We start from the raw sequence: 10141 nt of genomic DNA on the forward strand, positions 1-10141 counted from the left end.
CTGATTCTGAAAATCATTTCTATCAAAGGAACAAATAATAAACAAATACGTAGGCCTAAATAAAGAAATGACTACAGTAATATGACAGTAATAATAATAATAGTTATATGATCATGATAATTTTTCACTCAAAAAAGCATGTTTACTTACATTTACATTTGAATGCGTCAGGCATTATGTGAGTTTCAGGTGTTTCATATGTGAAATGTAAGACATCACAGGTTCTTCTTCACATGCATTACATGTGAAACACCATTTTAAATATGGCCATGTGTGGTTTATCAAGTGAAATAGTACTTTGCTTATGATAAATTAAATAGTAACTTAACTTCCTGAAAGTCTGGTTTAACTTCTCACCTTGCTGCAGTGATGTACAGGTGTACTCTCCAGGACATCACTATTGGGGGTGATTACAGACGTGACAAAGCATACTTCTGACTCCTCTCGGATGTGGTCAGAGTTGAAACTGACTTGAAACTCTGAACCAGAGAGGACAGTGAAACACTGATTTTCAGCCTGGTAACTCTTTGACATGCACATTATGTTCTTGGACATGCCACAAGTGATGGTAACTAATGTGATATCAGCACATGTGGTTTTGGGACATAATATTACAATGTGAAAATACTGTACTCCATTACAAGTAAATGTACAAGTACATGCATTCAAGATTTTACCCAAATGGCTTCTTTGACACCTCTTTCAAACCAACTCTTCTCTCTACTTAGAATCTTCACCTCGCTGTCTTCAAATGTGTGGTTTGTAGCTTTTAGATGCAAATGCACGGCGCTCTGCAATCCTGAGTTAGTGTGTCGTCTGTGCTGATAAAGTCTTTTGTGAAGTGGCTGTTTAGTCTCACCTATGTACCGTTCTTTGCAGTTTTCCTCACTGCATTGAATTGAGTAAACTACATTGCTCTGTTTTTGTGTGGGCATCTTGTCCTTAGGATGAACGAGTTTCTGTCTTAAAGTGTTGCCTGGTTTAAAGAAAACAGGAACATCGTGCTGTCTAAAGATCCTTTGTAGTTTTTCAGACAGTCCAAACAATCAAGAAAGGGCAGGCGGTTCTCTTTGGCATTCTCTTGTGTGAACTTGATGTTGGGGTCCACAGTATTGATATGCTCTGAGAACGCTTCCAAGTCTCGTTTCTTGATCTTCACAAAGGTGTCATCCACGTAGCGGTACCAATGGCTTGGTGGTGTGCCCGGGAACGAGGATAATGCCTTCTTCTCAAACTGTTCCATGTACAGGTTGGCCACAATGGGAGAGACCGGAGAGCCCATGGCACAGCCGTGAATCTGTCTTTAGAAGTGTCCCCGGAATTGGAAGTAGGTTGTGTTAAGACAGATGTCTAATAGTTTGCAGATGTGTTCAGGTGTAAGCTTGGTCCTTTCTTGCAAGGTGGAGTCCTCCTGCAGTCTTCTCCTCACCACTGTCACTGCTTCTGAGGTCGGAATGAAGGACACAACATCATGGGAAACCATTACGTCATCTGGGTCCAACTGGAGATGTTTCACTTTGTCCACAAATTTCTGTGTGTTTTCCACATGATGTTCTGTGTCACACAGAGTAAATTAATGGTATTTAATATTTTGTCAAATTAGTACTGTCAAGTGTAATTTAGAGGGAAATGTACAACATTTACACCCTAAAATGCATCATCAATTGAATTACCAAAAAATAAACAAGAAAAAAAAACTGCAAACCCGGCCTCAACCCCACCCCTACCCTGCAACCACACAAAAACAAAAATCATAATTAAAATAAACAGTATATCAATCAGAAACACAATCAGAATTGTTTAGATAGGGTTGGAGAAAAAAAGGTGTTTATGGTGTCTTTTCAATGACAAGACACAGTGTTTTAAATTGATGATGGTGCTTGTGGTGGATTTGTTGAACAGGAAATCCCCCGGGAAGCAGGCACTGTTTGTTTGGTGGGTTGACCCTTTAAGTTCTCCAAAAGGCCATCCCCAGCTGTTTTGTCTACAGGTCCAAACCCATAAATCAACAGGAAGTCATGTGGATGATTCAGTGGAGCAGCACACCGCTCGGATGTCATCAGCGTTTGTCTGTGAACGGGCCAATAATCGCTGAAGTTCATCTTGCAGGTTGCCTCCCTTCCTGTCTGTGCTTTGTTAAAAGTAGGAAATATGTCAGACAGTCATTTAAATAATCAGCAGAAAATGGCCCAAGCTTCTATAGAAAGCTAAAGATTTATTGTTACTGCTGTTACAGCAAATTAAGGTAGAATAGCACTGGCCACTACATAAAGAAAAGCCACTGAGGGTATGTCCTCGGGGTTGTTTCTGGATATCTTTAAATGAAACTGTTTTAGGCAAAAATTATGTCTCAATATGTCAGGTTTTGAAATTGTTTCCAGTGTGTGTCACCGATTTCATAAGGATTATGAAATCTACCTCTACAGTTTCAAGGACAAAGTCCTCTCAACTCTTTTCTGCTGGCAAACATACTGTACCATACATGAAGTCTAAATTTACACTTAGCAACTGAAGAACAAAACAATTTGAACCAATGGAGGCAGCTGAATACAATCATATTTAAGAAAATATAAGAAAGTTTTTTTAAATTTGACCTGATTAGCATTGAATAAAATGAACACACTTATTGTATAACAGTCTGTTGGAATCTGTTAATCATAAAAGTCAAGCTCTGCAAGATACAGTAGCAAATGACTCAGCATAACTTGAATACATGACCTATTTAACATCATTGTCCTGCTGGAAAATTAACTGTTTTTCAGCCAGGAGGGATTACAAGCTTCTGCAGGACAGAGCAAAAAATATTTTTGATCAGTGGGTCATTGATTTTGTGCAGCTCACCAACTTTGAAATAGATTAAACATCCTCACTTGTGACTTTTCCACGATCGACTGTAGGTTTAATGCATTTTAATCAAGGTGTCTTCTCATATAAGCACTCGAACTCCAGATGTGGAATGCAAAGCTTGACTCAGTTTTAAACAGTATTTTTGTTTCACTTCTCAACAGCAAAATTCAAATACTGTTTGGCCCATGTTAGAGTTTAGATGTGTTTTGTCAGTGAATAAATTGTATGGAAACAGTAGGCTTATCCTCATGGAGAAACTTCATTGTACTGAAATTATAGTGTCTTGTGCAAAGAGCTCATTAGAGTTCATTAACCTGTGCACAACTCTGTGGAAGAACACTATGTACATAAAATACAAACACTTAAATACTTATATCAATAAAGTATATAATGGTGTAGTTTTCTACACTCATGTCTGTACATCATGTGTGTACCACAGTACATTAATTGGTATGCTATAGCTTTGTCAGTTAATGTAAGGCAAGTATTTGTATGTTGAATAGAGTCATACTATTCAGCAACCATCTGCCTACTTCCATGACGTGGATCCACCCATTCTCAACTGATCTCACTCACTCCTAATCAATGGTCTATAATTTTCTTTGTTCTGGCTGGCAGTAACACAAACCACACGCGAGGGCCCTCCCTGTGATTCAGATACACACCTATGGTTGTGCGTGATACAGTGAGTTTACTGCTTTCTTCATATGTTGCTGTGTGTGCTGGATGTGAATCACATGTGAACTAATGCTTGAAAAGTATACATTGGTAAATGCTATAATCACTTTGCTTGTTTGCTTTGAGACTACAGATATAATATTGTGTGTAAGTATGCAGTGCACATGGTTAGTTAATTGTAGCTCTTAAGGAAATGCAGGAATCCTTATAACCTAACTTAGAATGTTGAATTTTTTATGTAATTGTTAAATTAATGTTTCTTTGTTATCGTAGAAAAGGTTTCAGTCGTAGTCATCAGGACTCTGTTTTCAGAATCAAGACGTTTCGGCTCCCATCCGGAAGTCATTCTCAAACAGTGTCCAGATGACTACGACTGAAACCTTTTCTACGATGGAACACTCCTGGACGAATGAGAGACTACACTGTCTTGTCTCTTTGTTATGTAGTACTCTATCATTTCAGGAAACCTCTTGGTTAGAGTACTAATGTTCATTGTTTGTTAGGTACCTAGTTGTTAAGTGTGATGTTATACATTGATTAACTGTATTGTAATTCTTGTGTGTTTTTTCTGTTTATCATTTGTAGAAAACCATAACAGTCAAGCCTCATCTTCTGTTGCTCTACGTATCTGCATAGCGGCAATAAATTTCTTAAACAGAAACATCAGTTGTCCCTACGACATTCTTGTCGATGTACCATGGTGATGCTCGATCTCCTGTGAACCAATCATATAGAAAGATTTTGCAGTATAGTACCGTTGAACAACAAGTGCTTTACATAGGACATAAAAAGACATTGCGACAAGATGTAAAAGAGACATGAGGCAAAATAAAAAGACACATACCGAAAATAGGATTTAAAAAAAAGGAAAATTGGAATAAAACTGAATTAAAAGAAGAAGAATAAAATGTTACAGTACAGTGCAAGATATAAATAAATAGCCCCAAACTGAGTTTCATAAAAAGCAGTGTAAATATTCTATACAGAAATTTGACCCTTGCCTGGTATAAATAGAATATTTGTATTAATAGGTTTACTGTTTTGACATGGGATGGAGCCATACTGTGCTTAATGAAGCTAAAATTGTAAAGGCACAGCCGGACACCCTGCGGGTCTCTAGAAGATGGATCAACGCTGATTAAACAGTCTCAGTCTTTTATTGACAGGATTATGCAATCAAAGACAGTTATGTCCTTTCTATGTATTGGTCCACTTGGATCACATGTTCCTTTGCTATCTAAATTGCCCCGGCCGAGGTGACGTGATTAGCACGTGAATATGCATGTGTTTGCTGCATAATTAAAGTGCAGAGGAATGCTGGCGTGGGATTGGTGAAGCAGTTGGATCATGAGAAAGGCCTCTCTGTTTGTTGGTCCACCAAGGCACAGAGACCTCACATTGTGATTCTGGCCAGCGTTGGGTTACTGTATTGTCCATCGTTTTCCCACCTCCCTTTCGCTGTCCTGCACAGCCACACTGTGAGAGAGGGGGAAAGAAAGTGGCTTTTCATTGATGGATCAGTTGGAGCATGCACAGGAACTCAGTGAAGAGGGGAATCAGTCAGCTGGCTACAACTGCCTTTCATGATCCTGAGTCATTCCCCAGCAACCAGCAACCTGCATGAATACTACAGAGTGACTCATTACCTCCAACACCACCATGAGGCAGTGAAGTGGGGTGCAAAGAACCAATCAGAGTGCACTCATTAATGGCAGGTTTATTGTTATAGTGTAAGACTTCAAAGTCCTCTATGACTGGGAAAGAACATCCACTACAGAGGTTCAGGGAGTCAGAAGCGACCAGAGTTCAGTGCAGGACATTTTGGACAGCAAGCATTCTTACTTATGTGAGAGCAATACAGGTTGTCCGGAGCAAATAAAAACCTTTGCAAGTTGAATTTCATGTTGTTAAAACACAACTCCATAAAGCAGACTTCATTCAGCACTTGACACCTGTTCATCAAAGGGCTAACAACAAGGGTGTAGCCAGGATTTTAGAAATATTGAGGTCATGAGTCCAAGTCCAATTGACCATTCACTAAGCCCTGCCTTCCATAGTCACTGCTTTTATCAGCTGTAGCTAGCTAGCTAACCTGTTGGTTCTGTCTCCGGCTGAATTTTTAATGTTTCCAGCTAACTTGTATGATGAGGAGGAGGACTAACTGATGTGTTTGGCAAACATAACACTATTACGGGTAACGTTTGCAGAGGTTGCTGGAGTGAAAACGTCCCAAATACAATAAAGAACAAGACACAGCTCCTAACGTGTGCTCAAATCCTGATAGCATCCAGGACCAGCTTCCACACAGTGGGGATACAGTACACAGAGGATGTGCTGGTCATGAACCGGGCTTTTTTTTATGTAAACTGTAACCCCACAAATAAATGCAGTTAAACTTGCAATAACTGATTTTATTTATTTTTGGGCCACTTGGGGTAGTGGAAACAAGTTGTGAACACAACATTGACAAGTCATCACCTTTTAACCTGATATGGCGAACTTAGCCAACAGTTGCTTATTTACACATCCAGCAGTTTGAGCAAAATTTTTAAAGATGTAAACAGCTGCCTGCTGCGTCAGAAAACAACACTATGAGAGTAGTGAGAGTGAATCAAAACAGTAAGTTGTGGGCCAGACAACTAAAAAATGAGCTGAAATTCGATATAAAACTCCATAAAAGCTCCATTTGATGGAAACCATATCTGAGTGTCAGAATCAGAATCAGAAATACTTCATTGATCCCAGAGGGGAAACTCTTTTGTTACAGCAGCTCACTATCACGTCAGTGCACACAGGACTAGAAGTACTAAGCAAAAAATATAATACACTATAATACAGGTCAGATAAATTAAGTACCAAGTGGGTATAAGTATAAAAATAAAATAAGTGTAGAGTACAAAGTGGGTTTACCTTTTGATGATAATAATACGGTATAATCTTCTTCTTCTTTTCCTTTTGGCTGTTCACTTTCAGGGGTCGCCACAGCGAATCATGTACCTCCATCTAACCCTGTCCTCTGCATCCTCTTCACTCACACCTATAATAATACAATGTAATAACACAAGTAGTAAGTAATAGTGCATGAACTGTCAAGTTAAGTGTAGTCTATTAAGATTATAATGACAGTGGATATTGCACAGCAGTAATAGAAGTATGAATAAATATCAATAAATAGGGAATTTTAAACTGAAAAGAGTATATTGCACAGCAGTATTAACACAGAATATTGTACAATTATGTCAAGTATTGCAGTGATGTTAATGATCAATGTCCAGTTTAATGACTTAGGGTCATATAGACTGACACTTAGAGGGAAGAGTTAAAGAGTTTGAGGAATGACTTCCTGTGGCGCTCTGTGGTGCTTTTTGGGGGGATGAGTCTTTTGCCTTAGCCCAGTCCAGTTTATTGTCCATGTGTACTCCCAGGTACTTGTAATCCTCTACAATGTCCACACTGACCCCCTGGATGGAAACCGGGGTCATTGGTGCCTTGGCCCTTCGTAGGTCTACAACCAGCTCCTTAGACTTTGTCGCATTGAGCTGCAGATGGTTCTGCTCACACCATGAGACAAAGTTCCCCACCACAGCCCTGTACTGTCTCATCACCACCACTGATACATCCCACCACAGCAGAGTCATCAGAAAGCTTCTGAAGATGGCAGGACTCTGTGTGGTGGCTGAAGTCTGTGGTGTAGATGGTGAGGAGGAAGGAAGAGAGGACAGTTCCCTGAGGGGCCCCAGTGTTGCTGACACACAGAGCTGCAGACGCACGTGCTGTGGTCTGCCAGTCAGGTAGTCAACAATCCAGGACACAAGGGGGGCCTCCACCTGCATCGCTGCCAGCTTCTCACCCAGCAGGGCTGGCCGGATGGTGTTGAAAGCACTGGAGAAGTCAAAAAACATGATCCTCAACGTGCTTGCCGGCTTGTCCAGGTGGGTGTGGATGCGGTTTAGCAGGAAGATGATGGCGTCCTCAATTCCCAGCCGGGGCTGGTAGGCGAACTGAAGGGGGTCTAGGAGGGGTCTGACCATGGGCCGCAGCTGTTCCAGCACCAGTTTCTCCAGGGTCTTCATTATGTGGGAGGTCAGTGCCACCAGTCTGTAGTCCTTGAAGCCACTGTGCGTCTTCGGCACAGGAACAAGGCAAGATGTCTTCCAGAGAACAGGGACCCTTTGAAGACTCAGGCTCAGGTTGAAGACATGTTGAAAGACTCCACATAGCTGGGGGGCACATGCTTTTAGCACCCCGGGGCTAACTCCCCAGGGCTGTGTGCGTTCTTAACGTTAGCATACAGCAGGTCCAGTGTCCTCTCCTCTCTAGAAGGACAACTCACATACTGGGTGAAATTAGTCAGTGTTGTTGAAACACTGACATGGTTGAAGTCACCGGAGATTAATATGAGTGCCCTCGGGTGCTGAGTCTGGAGCTGTGCGATGGCGGTGTGAATGGCGTTGCACGCCAATGCCGGGTTAGCAGAGGGGGGGATGTAAACAGCCACAACAATGGCATGTGAGAATTCATGTGGCAGATAATATGGCTGGAGTCCCACAGCTAACAGTTCAATGTCCAGGTCCGGTGGAGTCAAAGCAATTTCATCACCAACAAAGTAAGGTAAAGATGAGCATTTAAATGTAAAGGTGAGATTTTACTATCATTTCCAGATACCATCTTTTCCTCTTTGTCCCTTCATCTATGTTGCCCCTTACTCTATTTCACTCCCTTTTGTGTGCACTATCACACCACCGGTTGCGCAACAGGTCTTGGCCAGAGGTCTGAGTTTTCTGTTGTTGTAGCGTAACAAGGAGCCCTGTCACAAAGTGTTCAGGCCAAATCCTTCCCTCCTCGCTGAAACTGATGCTTTCCTCCACTCCCTCCACTCTCAAGTCTCTCTTAATCTCATATGTTAACTAGTAAGCTGCCTTTCTCACAAAATGACCCAAAGGACAAAGCAGCTTATCTTAAGTAAGGCTGAGTAGTGGTAACAATGTGCGCACACAATCATATAAAACATTCTCTTCCCTCCTATTATATATCAAAAATTAAGACTTTTCCACTAGATGTACTACTTTGCTAATTCAAACAGTGACTGGTCCAAAATTATCTGTATGAATATATATTTTGGCCACAGTCACTACCTTGATGTTCTGACTAAATTTAGCTGTACAGACCTCTGCTTTCCCATCAAAATCAATGTAATATACAGAAAGAAAAATTCAAGCAATGCAAAAAACAAATAAAGACATTTTAATATTAAAATTAATCACATTATCATAAATAGTCAGAAATAAAGATAAAGTTCTGAAATACCATATTACTACTATGGTTAGATACATTACTGCACCTTCTCAAAGAATTTAACAAGGCTTAAACTGGAGGATTATAAGATTCTACACAGCACCCACATAAATCTCCTCTGTGGTTTCAGTGTGAGAATAAAACAAAAGGAGTTAGAGTGAGAAACATAGCGTAAAACAAATGAGTAACTTCATTTGTTTTCATCTCTTAGGACAATGTGTCTTTCACCTTTCACAACAAGGAGGACTTCTTAATTATGCAAACCTTTGTTTACTTCTGTCTCAATAAATTGAAACAGCCTGAAATCTTAATTAAAAACTGGCTATACAGATGATGAATGTAATTCAGCTCTGAATTTAAGAAAAGAAAAAACATACAAAAAGAAATTCACATGTATAATTCTTTGCAAAATAAACTGTTATTATAATTATATAATTATAATTATGTTTTTGTAATCTACAATTAATAGAAAATCTATTTTGAATGTTATTAATCAACAACTAAAGAAAAAATAATTGGGGTTTCTATTTGTTTTTACATGGAGACAAATGTATAAATTATCCACATGAAATCTGCGTTGATGCTTCCCACTCCATGCAACAAAGGTCCCTTAGACCCCTAAATCACCAGGCTGCCCAATTGCTCCGCTCTCTCTAATGAAACTGGACACCCAGTAAACGAGGTATCTAACTACATTTGAACCTCTTATTCATAGCTTTGTCAAATCCAAGGAAGCTGGTACTGTTTCCAAAGATCTCAAAAAGATACAATTATGCCATAAATCTCTACTACTACTATATAATGATGTTTTTAAATGCTTTTAACTTATCAAGTGCTATCATAACAGGACAAATATGTTAAGGATGAGTGAATATGAATAAACGGAGAAGAAATTTCTCAAGTGATTTTTATCCGTTTTCTATGTGGTTGATGAAAAACAGAACTTAAAAGAAAACGTATTGATGTGTTGATGACAAAATTGTGAAGTCATTGGGTATCTGCAGCAGTAAACCTGCACAGCTCAATGTGACCTTGTTTAACTCGTTTGATTTTCTTTGGGCCAAAGATACCAAACCAAATCAAGGGCCAAGTTCAACTTGTCTTTATAGTGTTTTAGGCTTTTTAGGGGAGTTCCACTGTAAAAAAAAAAAAATCAATGGCTTTCTGACCTGTTACATTTTCACACTTGTTTTCATGCTATTTTTTGTTTTCACAACTAAATCCAATCAATACCACATTGTCATTACTCAAACATGCTCATTTCAGTCAATGTTAAATCTGTTATCTGTTTGTCTGGATGTTTGTTTAATTCAGCATATTC

This window comes from Siniperca chuatsi, linkage group LG3 (assembly GCF_020085105.1).
Source record: "Siniperca chuatsi isolate FFG_IHB_CAS linkage group LG3, ASM2008510v1, whole genome shotgun sequence".
Lineage (NCBI taxonomy): Eukaryota > Metazoa > Chordata > Actinopteri > Centrarchiformes > Sinipercidae > Siniperca > Siniperca chuatsi.